Genomic DNA, 11,575 nt, shown 5'->3' with positions numbered 1-11,575 from the left:
AATAAAAACTCTAAGTTTCTCACTTGGTTTAAATTTCCTAGGTTACCTTTTTCATGTCAAAACATTATAAAATATATTGCCTCTTATTTAGGAACTATGGTTTGTGTTGAGCATGAACAATTCTATTTGTCTCATCACCAATGGTATGCTCATTTTGATGTGTATTTGTTTAAGTTCCTTAAAGAAAATACTGATAATATTAGATTGGGAAAATTATGTATGCTCAACATGTTCTTTAATTGAACTTACTGAATACTTCTTATCAATGTCATTCTTTTGCACATATGATTCAATAATGTCCTTTTCTTTCTCCTTTCCAAAACCTTCCTTTCTATCTTCTTCTAGGATGGGCCTAAAAATAAGGATGATTTTTTTTTTGTAGTTGTCAATCACAAAGCCAAGAGCTCTATATATAACAATTCTACCCCAAGCCTTCCTTCAACTATAGGGGTCATAGCACTAAACTGGTTTGAAAACCTCTTAACCAAAGGTTGTTTGTCATTCCCACCATAGGGAAACCTCTAATGAGGTAAAATATTTGATCTCTACTAGTAGCCTCTTAGTTATCACATCCAACAAATTCCTTTTATTGATGTGCTTCCCTTCCTTTAGTTTCAAACCAAAACCCGATACACCAGATCTTATAACTCCTACACCGATCATCACCGAAGGCTAAAACTCTGGAATAAAGTGTTCTAGACATCCAAATACCTTCCCTTAGATGCACAACACAAAATATACAACACAAATGAAATGCTAACCAAAATACTAAATTGTCAAATGCTCTGATCTAATACAACAACACGAATGGGATCACATACTTGCGCTACCATCAATGACAACACCAAATGACCTCTGCAGTGTCTCTTGCCAACATAATATACCTAGATATTATGCAAAATATTGCCAATTTTTTCTTTCACTTTGTTGAGTCTAACCACATTGATGATATTCATTATCATGGTCCCTATCTTTTTTGATCCTCGTTATCATTTTTCAAACCTTGGACTTGAGAAATTTGTGTCTCTAATAAAAACTCTAAGTTTCTCACTTGGTTTGAATTCCCTAGGTTACCTTTGTCATGTTAGAACATTGTAAAATATATTGCCTCTTATTTAGGAACTATGGTTTGTGTTGAGCATGAACAATTCTATGTGTCTCATCATCAATGTTATGTCCATTTTGAGGCGTATTTCTCTAAGTGCCTTAAGGAAACTACTAATAATATTAGATTGGAAAAATTGCATATGCTCAACATGTTCTTTAATTGAACTTACTGAATACTTCTTATCAATTCCATTATTTTGTACATATGATTCAATAATGTCATTTTCTTTCTCCTTTCCAAAACCTTCCTTTCTACCTTCTTCTAGGTTGGGGCCTAAAAAAAGGACGAAGTTTTTCTGTAGTTGTCAATTGCAAATCCAAGAGCTCTATAAATAACAATTCTACCCCAAGCCTTCCTTCAACTATAGGGGTCATAGCACTAAAGTGGTTGAAAACCTCTTAACCAAAGGTTGTTGGTAATTCCCACCATAGGGAAACCTCTAATGAGGTAAAATATTTGATCTCTACTAGTAGCCTCTTAGTTATCTCATCCAACAAATTCCTTTTATTGATGTGCTTTCTTTCCTTTAGTTTTACAGCGGACGTATCATGTAACCCACCAAGGAATCTTAAATTAGGGTGATTTGTTAAATATTGATTGCAGCCAAGATATCATATCCTTCAAATAGGGAGTTTTGATTCAAGTTAGGTTATTCTTTAGAATGATTGTTCTATCATGGTAAGATGGATTATAATGAAATGATTCTCAATTTACTCATTTATGAATTATATTTCCTAGAAATTTTGAAGTTTGATGCACCTCCCAAGGAAGTATTTTATTCATGATTCTTGAATCCAATTTACAAGTCTAGACATCTCTATTTGCAAGATGTTAAGGTTTTCTATTTCTTTCTTTCTGAAGATTGCCATGTCAATTGGTCTTCTAGTTTTTTTGTAATGACCTTATCTCCCCTACATGCCATTAGTTATTGTATTTTTAGTGTCGTGACCTTGTCAACAATGTATTATGGGCTCTTTCCAACATATATAATCATTTGTTTTAGATTATTAATGTTTATACCTCAAATTATATTTTTTACAAAACTTCCCTTTTGAGATGCATTGCCAATTCATTACTATCTACCACTTAGATTTTATGTAGGCACTTTAATATGATAAAGATGACATATGATAAATGTGGGGCATAACCTATGTATTAGACTGTAACTAGTGAAAGAGAGGATTGGTATTTCATGCACAATACAATAGGACTTTTTGATTATATCTTGGTTGTGCTAGGATGATAAGCCATGGTACAAGTTTAGTAATTTAATATATGGGCCTAATAGAGTGTTTATACTATTAGGAATTAGTGTTCACATGTGTGTTTAGGTTAGCATTATCGTATGATTAATAAAATAGTTATGCACATTAATATTAAGTTATTGAGAAATAACTTAATGTTAAATTATAATGAGGGTTTATTTGTGAGTTGTTAAATAACTCATATAATATAGGATATGAAATTTTTATAAATATATAGTTTGTATTAAACAAAAGATTGAGAATAAAAGCACATTATTCTTATATAATATTTTATGTAGCTTCTAAAAACTCTATCTGGTTTTTGTCAAATATGCCTAGATGGGAAATGTTTTCAAGGTGGAGATTCTCTTTAGTATTTGGAAGATTTAAATGCATCTATTTTAATAGGTTCTTCTCTACATACCATCATTTTTTATCTACCTTAGGCTATAATATGTTCCAATGCTCTTGTGCCTTTCAATTTCGTGTCAAGTTGAAGCTTGAAAAGTTACAATTGATGTCTTATAACTTTAGGAGTTGACGGGTCACTAGGGTAATCCTACCTACACTATTGCTAAAGTCTCATTCATCCATCTCCCCCTTGAGGGCATAGCCATGATCACAATCAATCTTCAAGACATGAGAAAGGATATCAGTCCTATGGCTCTCAACCTTGATGTTTGAGAGATAATGTGTCCTAGAGAGGTTGGTCCCAATATCGTAGCAACCCTTTGCCTCCTCTAATGGGCAAGCTACTAGGTAGCTTGGCTCTAACAATAGCCCTTGCTTGATATTATCCATCTCCCTAGACCAAAATTAGCCAAAGATACTACTAAAGAAGAAGGCACTCTCATTGATTGGGAGTCTATTGGTGATGTTGTCCCTAGAATTGTCTAAAAAAAGCCTTATAATCAAGATCTTCTCTATGTTGAAATCACAATAAGTACTTAACATTATGTAAATTTGACCTTTGTTTTTATGTTTATTATCTTTATTTTAGATTCTATTATGTTTAAAAACATATCTTTTTACCATCTACCACTTCTTTTATGAATTATTTACTATCATTATTTATCAAATAAATACAATACCTAAATTTAATATATATTGTTTAAGCTAATCTACGTTAAAGCTAGGAGAAGGACAAAGTGGTGGTTGAAACAACTTTTCTTTTAAATTAAAAAAACACGTGGCTATGTGAATTATGGATTAAATAACACACCAAAACTTTGATATAAATGCAAATGACCTAGAGCATTGGGCTATACATTCCCATAAAATACAAGAACTATTCCCCACGCAAGCTGTCGTATTGTCTTTATTCAACTCCCTCGTATGCAAAACTGGAAATACATGCACGTAGGCAATCGTGCATACTTCCAATGAACCACCTCATTCTGATCGATATGACATTGTTACTTTATTTTTTAACTTTCTATTCACAAAATTATTTTTCATTCTATTGTTCTATAAGAAAATCTTAAAGAAAAACCAAACAGGCGTTCTTCGATTATAGTGTTTCTATTAAAATTCAATACATAACAATGGGCATTTGGATTGTAGCAAGATTTTAATTACATTCATAAGATCTGTAATTTTTTCAATTGTGAACAGATTTCATTATCTTTCAGTTAGTTTTATATTATTATAATCTTTCAGTTTAAGCAATGAAGAAACCTAGTGTTAATTTATATTTATGTTTTCTTTTATGTTGACTTTTCTATTATTTATCTTGATAAGGAAACTTGCAAAATTTTGAAACTGTCTTCAAAATTCTTTCAGACTGTACACTGTAATAAGTTTCCAAGCTGAGTGCCATTGTCCTCATACACTGCACAATCAAGAATGAAATGTTTCCCTTTCAACCACCCCTTTCTTCCAAAAAATGCAAATTCGGACGTCCCAATCTTCTTTTTGTACCATCCATCTGCCTATCACACATCTGAAATGATGGGACTCACCCTAATCCGAACAACTAGAATCCTTGCTTTTCTCTTAATTATGGTCTTTAAATAAACTTTCTCATGTTTCTACAGGGGGTTGAACTTTTTGATATAATGATATTTTTTGTCCAATTCATTTTGTTCAAATGTCATTCCTGAATTTTTGTAACACATACATTTTAATCTCTTCCTTGATATTAAAACATTTGTATAAATTAATATTCCACAAATTAATATTCCACATGTTCATCCAAATCTTCCTTCAACAATCTAATTCCTCCTCAGCAATCTTTTTGGACCAGCATTGTTGATCAATATTTTCAACTTTTTTAACATAGCATAACAAACAAACTATCGGTGATGCTTCCAAAAAGGATGTCATATTGTAATGGGTTCTAAAAAATTAAAAAAATTAACTACACAACAAAATCTTCCTTCGATCCCAAACCCGCATCTGCCAGTAAAGGATTTTGAAAGAAACCCATTCGCTCTGATGGGAGATGGTTTCTAAGATTCCATGTGATGGTAGCATGACCAAGAGAAATCACAGTGCTTGTGAACGACAAAATTAAACCTGTAATAGAATATATTTATATATATACCCCTCACTTCTTAAAACTGTACAATTGTTGCCTTGTTATTGAAACACACTTATATACTCGAACGATTATTTGCATATTCCATAACTTCTAGTCTGCTTCTGATCTCCCGTTTTAGAAACCTCTCTCAAGATGGCTTTACTACAGTCTGACATTTTGGCTTTTCAGAGCTCAAAATATCAGTCAAATGACCAAATGATCCTTAGAAAGGGATCAAGGCAATCATCATGTTCAAGATCTTTGCATCAAGTTCCACCTTTGTATAATGGATTGAGAACTAAATGTAAAGTCCAAACATGTGGCATGGCAAAGTGTGGTAAGAGAGCGCTTGGAGGGTGAACTTGCAGTGGATGGATACATTCCAAATTGGCTGGTAATATATTCATTACCTCTATTTTGTTTTGCTTTTCGTTTTTTTAACATTCTTCTGAGATACAACATAAAGGATATATGTGTTTAACTGTGATCTGTTGCAAATAGGTTAACAAACTGTAGGATTAATTGAAATCGAAGTCGTTTTAAAGCTGGTAAAATGGCCGAAGCTTTGTTTCGGTTGTAAATGTTTGTCATAAGCTTCTTTTTATCTTAAATTAGGTTATAAAGATTTTTTTGATAATTTATTTTTTTTTATTTGTATTTTTTCTCGATTCAATTGTGTGAGATTCTTTTGTATCAATGTTTCAGATCATACTCTAAAATGAGAGCTGAAGGAGAAAAATTGATACAAAAGAATCATACAGTTGAATAAAAAAAACAATAATTTCAGCTTAGATTGTGAAAATCTCTGATCTAACTTTTCTTCCTATGATAGATTGATTTTATGTTGTAGATCTATTATGAATGCTTAAGCCCCGACCCTTCCCTCTTCATCACAGTTGGGCATTTCTTGCCCATTGCTACAGTGTTATGGTCCTAAATCATTGGTTAGTCGTGGAGGTAGGACAGAATTCCATGCTGAAAGGAAGAGATCAATTTTCAAGAAAGACAGTTGAAAACCAATGAGTTTACTTGCCTAAGCAACATATAGTAGGGGCTAACACAGTTTTTTTCTTCAAGGAAGAGAAGTGGTCATGCAGTCATATAAATTGTCAGTCATATAAATTGTCAGAAATACATACATAGAAGTATAAGATGTGCCTTTTATATATCTGATTATTCATAGCCTATTCCCTCAAAGAACATAATATACCTAAATGGGATTCTTTAATCTATTATTAAAATAGATTGCATTTTACTCATACTCATTTTTTTTTTGGAATTTCAGTATATTCATATTTTCTTGGTATCGTAGTTGTTATTTCCGTTAAGCAGTGTTTCTTTTCTTATTCTTAAGAAAAGAATGTAAATTGTGTACAAAAGAATGTAAATGGTGTACAATTGTTGGGTTAATCTCCTAAAGATTGTTTCCTTTATTTTCACAGAATGGTACCTACCTGAGAAATGGACCAGGAAAGTTTGACGTAGGTGACTACAATTTCAGGCACCTTTTCGACGGGTACATATTCATCCTATTTAACTTCATATATTTGAAGTTCTTGCAATGGAGATATTTGCTAGTTTTCTGATATATCTGAAGGTAATATCTATATTCTGATGGGTGTAAGGTTATTCATTTCAGATATTCTACTCTGGTTCGTCTTCACTTTGAGAATGGGAGATTAATTGCAGGACATGCACAGTTAGAATCTGAGGCTTACAAGGCTGCTAAAAAGAACAACAAAATCTGTTATCGTGAATTTTCTGAAGTTCTAAAGGCAGAAAACTTCTTTGAATATGTTGGGGACCTTGCAGGACTCTTCTCTGGTGCTTCATTAACAGACAATGCCAACACAAGAGTCATAAGGTCAGTTCCCGCTTCTTGATTTGATTCAACTTTGATGGTAAAGAAAAATTGAACACCCATTATTCCATTTGATTCCAATATTCATTCAATCATGTGGGTTTCACAGATTAGGTGATGGGAGAGTTGTTTGCTTGACTGAAACAATGAAAGGATCTATTCAAATCAATCCTGCCACTTTGAAAACCATGGGCAAGTTTGAATACACAGACAAACTGGGAGTAATTTCACCACCCCACGGATCAAATTTATTTGATCTACAACCATCATGATCATTTTTCTCATACATAACTTTGATTCAAGGAAACATATGAATTATGATCAAATATGACAATTGCTTTTGTGTTTTATATCAGGGGTTGATCCATTAAGCACATCCTATAGTGTTCGATACAGAATTCATTACATTACTCCCAGATCTCATCAAGCCTGGTTATGATGTGGTCCGGATGCTACCTGGAACGAACGAGAGAACTTTGATTGGAAGAGTATGGAAACTTTTCCATTCTAGTCAATTCTTAAATATTACTATATCTTTTTACTTCGGAAACACTCCAAAAACAATCTAATATTGTAGTTGTGACATTTACTATGATGTAATGAGTGTTAAATAGACTATTCATTCTGATGAAAGATGGGTTCATATGAACCACTACTAACGAGAGATGGGTTCATGTGAACCAGTGTCAATAAGAGATGGGTTCATATGAATTATGACAACTTGCAAATTTAATTCAAAACCTACATAATTGAATTGTGATACTTCCTATCCACTTTGTTTTTAAAGCAATTTATAGGTTGTTTTTAGTAACGATTAAATCTACAATCTATTTAACCAAATTTGGTATGAAATTGATTCAGGTGGATTGTAAATGTGGCCCTGCACCTGGTTGGGTACATTCTTTTCCTGTAACAGATAACTATGTCATAGTTCCCGAAATGCCATTGAGGTACTGTGCAGAGAATCTGTTAAGAGCTGAGCCTACTCCTCTATACAAGTTCAAATGGCACCCTGAATCAAGGGCCTTCATGCACGTCGTGTCAAGAGATACAGGAGAAATGGTTGGTTGTATATCTGAATCTACAATCGAATTCATACTTGATTTCTTTTAGTTTATGTAATGATGAACTTCAAACATGAAAAATGATTAACAGGTAGCATCAGTTGAGGTGCCATTATATGTAACATTCCACTTCATAAATGCTTATGAGGAGAAAGATGAGAATGGGAAGGTGTTGGCAGTGATAGCAGATTGTTGTGAACATAATGCAGATACCACCATTCTAGATAAATTGAGACAGCAAGAATTAAGATCATTCTCCGGAAAGGATGTTCTTCCAGATGGCAGGTACCATCTCTCTAATACATCCACAACCTATCATTGTAGTAAGAAAAAAATGTCTTATTACTCAAAAGTTAAGGATATAAACAAGAAAACAGTCTAATCATGAACTAGACGTTTATCAGTACAAATGATTATATATGTTTTGTTTTGTTACAATATTGTCTAGAATATCAAGTTTTGTCATCGTAATGACTATTTTTTATATGAATTTTAGCCTTCTCGTTTGATCTAATCAAAACAATATTGTTAATTGGTATTATCAGAGTGGGACGTTTCATAATACCTCTGGATGGCAGTCCATGGGGAAAACTTGAGGCTGCATTGCCACCAGAGGAGCACGGCAAAGGGATGGATATGTGCAGTGTAAATCCAATATACGTAGGGAAGCCATATCGCTACGCATATGCCTGTGGAGCAGAACGCCCTTGCAATTTTCTCAATACCCTTACCAAGGTCACATATTCTTCATCCCAAACATTTTACCTCGTGTTATGGTATAGGATTTGTCTTTTATATTGCATTGGAAGTCTAACAGAATCTATGCCCGTGTTTGAACACACCTAGATAAAATGATAGCACTCCTTTAAAAAAATATATACTAAGAACTCTAAAACGTCATTAAAATATAACAAGTTTGAAAGGGGTGTGATAGAAAACGTCACGTTTGAAGGGGACGTGATGAAAAAAAAATCTTGTTTGAAAGATGTGTGATGTATTGTAGTGGAAAATATAAAACTTAATTAGATTAATTAAATAAATGATTAATTTAGATAAATAAATTTAGATTAGAATATGTTGATTAATTTGAAAAAAATTAAGTGTAATATTTAATTTGAAATATGATGATGAAAATATATTATAGAAGATATTAAAAATTGATTTATCAAGTTATTAGAATTTTAAGATTTGATCAAATGATCATTTCAAAATCTTCAAATTGGTTATGTTTTCTAGTTTATTAAAGAACGTGAATTAGCATGTGGATCTAAACTCATATTCATGAGAATGAATTAACCACAAAATGGTTACTGGAATCTATTCACCTTGATCTTATTATAACTAAATTTTAGTAAGGAGAGGTGATGTTAAGAATTACCTTTGAGGAAGCGTATAGAGTGATTTTGGATTCAATTGTATCTATTTTGCATCAATATCTTGGATCACACTCTCCTCTTAATAATAATAGATCGTGGAGTCTAACGTAGATGCAATAATACATGTAGTTGAATCCAAAAATATTTTGTACTTTAAACTAATGCACTATGGAAAACCCATGCCTATTACCTCTAAGGACTTTATTCAATCATGGGGTCACATTCTCCTTAATTAGACCTTTAGTTGGATTGATTAATAGATCTAGAACAATAATTGAGGATAGCAAGCAAATAGGCAAGGGCCTAAATGACAATAAAATTTTTGATGAATAATTATGTTACGACACTCTCACATAAATGTCCTCAAGTTTTCTAGGTAATCTCAAAATAAAAGAGTGAATGCCTTTGAATATAATAACATGACACACAAATTAACATGTGGGTTAGGTTAGCTCATAATAGTTAGTAAAAATGTTGATTAGGTGCAAATTTAAACATTTAAATTATGATTTTAAAATTTGAGAGTCAAATCCATGACTACAAAAGTGACCTAGGTCAAGTCTCCACCTATGAATCTAATCAAGAATAACAAACAAGAGATCTAGAGGTTAAAGATCCATAGCATTATAATTAGAATTGTATGATGCTATGAACCAAATTTAGATAAAATATATACCATTTATAAATTTATTATTACATGAAAAATATTCTATCAAAATAAACATAAAACATAAATGTATGTATGTATGTATGTATGTATGTATGTATGTATGTATGTATGTATGTGTACATATGTGTACGTATACATATGTATATACACACACATATGTGTGTGCATACACAAAAATATGTGTGTGTGTGTGTGTGTGTGTTATTTTGACCATTACTCATTTAAGACATGTTTTTTCATAAAATCAACGATGAATAATGATTAATACCGAACACTTAGTAATTTGTGATTCTAACACATAATAACTTCCTCATCCTATTACATTTAGAGTTAAAAATTTATCTTAGTGTAACAACTCCAAATGGGATGTTTTCAATCATACCAACTCTAAATACCTATCTTTCAAGTCACCTCTTACCTATTTATAGGATTAATGATGTGTATATTTTAAAGCATGTGGAATTAACATTTATCTTTTGTGAATTTTTATAGATTGATTTGAAGGAGAAAACAACCAAGAATTGGTATGATAAAGGGGGAGTTCCATATGAACCCTTCTTTGTAGGTCGACCAGGAGCTAACAAAGAAGATGATGGTAAGAAAATCACCACCCTTGTCTCAATGAATGCAATAATTTCTTATATAACAATTATTAATTATTAATTTTAGTGATATACATATTGTATTGTAGGAGTGGTGATATCATTAATAAGTGATAGAAATGGTAATGGATATGCTTTAGTTTTGGATGGATCAACATTTACTGAAATTGGTCGTGCAAAGCTACCATATGGATCACCCTACGAATTACATGGTTGTTGGGTCCCTGGTCCTTAGTGAAATAATAAGTACATAACAAACATTTCAGCATGTAATATGATATAAAATACTAGATGAAGTAATACTTAGTCAAGTTTCTATTTATTATAGAAACGTTTTACTATATTAAATAAAGCAAATTTGTATTGTAAAAAGATTTTATGTATATTATTATTTATTATAAATCAATTTTTAGCTTGTTAGAAAAATTGTGTTTATATTATCCAATTAGAAAAATAAATTTTTATATATTTAGTTTTTATCTTAATTATATATATATATTTAGAATTTTAGAAATTTATCCAAAGAAATACTTATTTATATTTGTGTACATGAAATTTTGAGCTTGCAAAAATAAGTTAAAATGATATTAACCTATTCTATCAAAAATACAAGCAACACTAATGATAAAACAAGAGTTAACAAAACATGATGAGCACATTAAATATTTCACCAAATTAACCCTTGTTGCACCATGGTATGATGGTTGTGCTCAAAGATGTTGATGTGTGAGTTCTCTTACCAATAGCATAAGGTTGTGTTTGAATATTTTCATCAAATGGCTTAATGGCATCAAATTTATATAATTTTGGCTATTAAATTGAATGATTAATATTAAAAGAAGATTTCTATTATTTATAATGGCTGAGAGTAATGAAAATATGAGAGGGGGACAAGTGTCCTCATTTGGTTGGACGATATGGAGGGAAACCGATTGAGAAGACAATCAAGGGTGGAGATTTTCCTTGGAAATATTTGGGGGATAAGATGTAAGGGGTACTTTGGAGTACCCTTGATGGATGGGCAAGTCCTTTGACCCATATGACATGGTACCAAGACCATGTCACATGTACAAAGGCCCATGCCTTGGTTACAAATGATATTTATGTCGAAGGTAAAATACACTCACAT

At 31.9% G+C, this 11,575-nt stretch overlaps 1 pseudogene; it reads left to right on the top strand.

The window, feature by feature from the left end:
- Positions 1-1,791: 1,791 nt before the first annotated feature.
- Positions 1,792-10,681, top strand: LOC131030465 (carotenoid cleavage dioxygenase 8 homolog B, chloroplastic-like; annotated as a pseudogene).
- Positions 10,682-11,575: the final 894 nt, after the last annotated feature.

The sequence above is a fragment of the Cryptomeria japonica genome, chromosome 6 (assembly GCF_030272615.1).
Source record: "Cryptomeria japonica chromosome 6, Sugi_1.0, whole genome shotgun sequence".
Lineage (NCBI taxonomy): Eukaryota > Viridiplantae > Streptophyta > Pinopsida > Cupressales > Cupressaceae > Cryptomeria > Cryptomeria japonica.
Note: the sequence above shows the minus strand (reverse complement) of the source record. Positions and strands in the feature narration are given on the sequence as shown.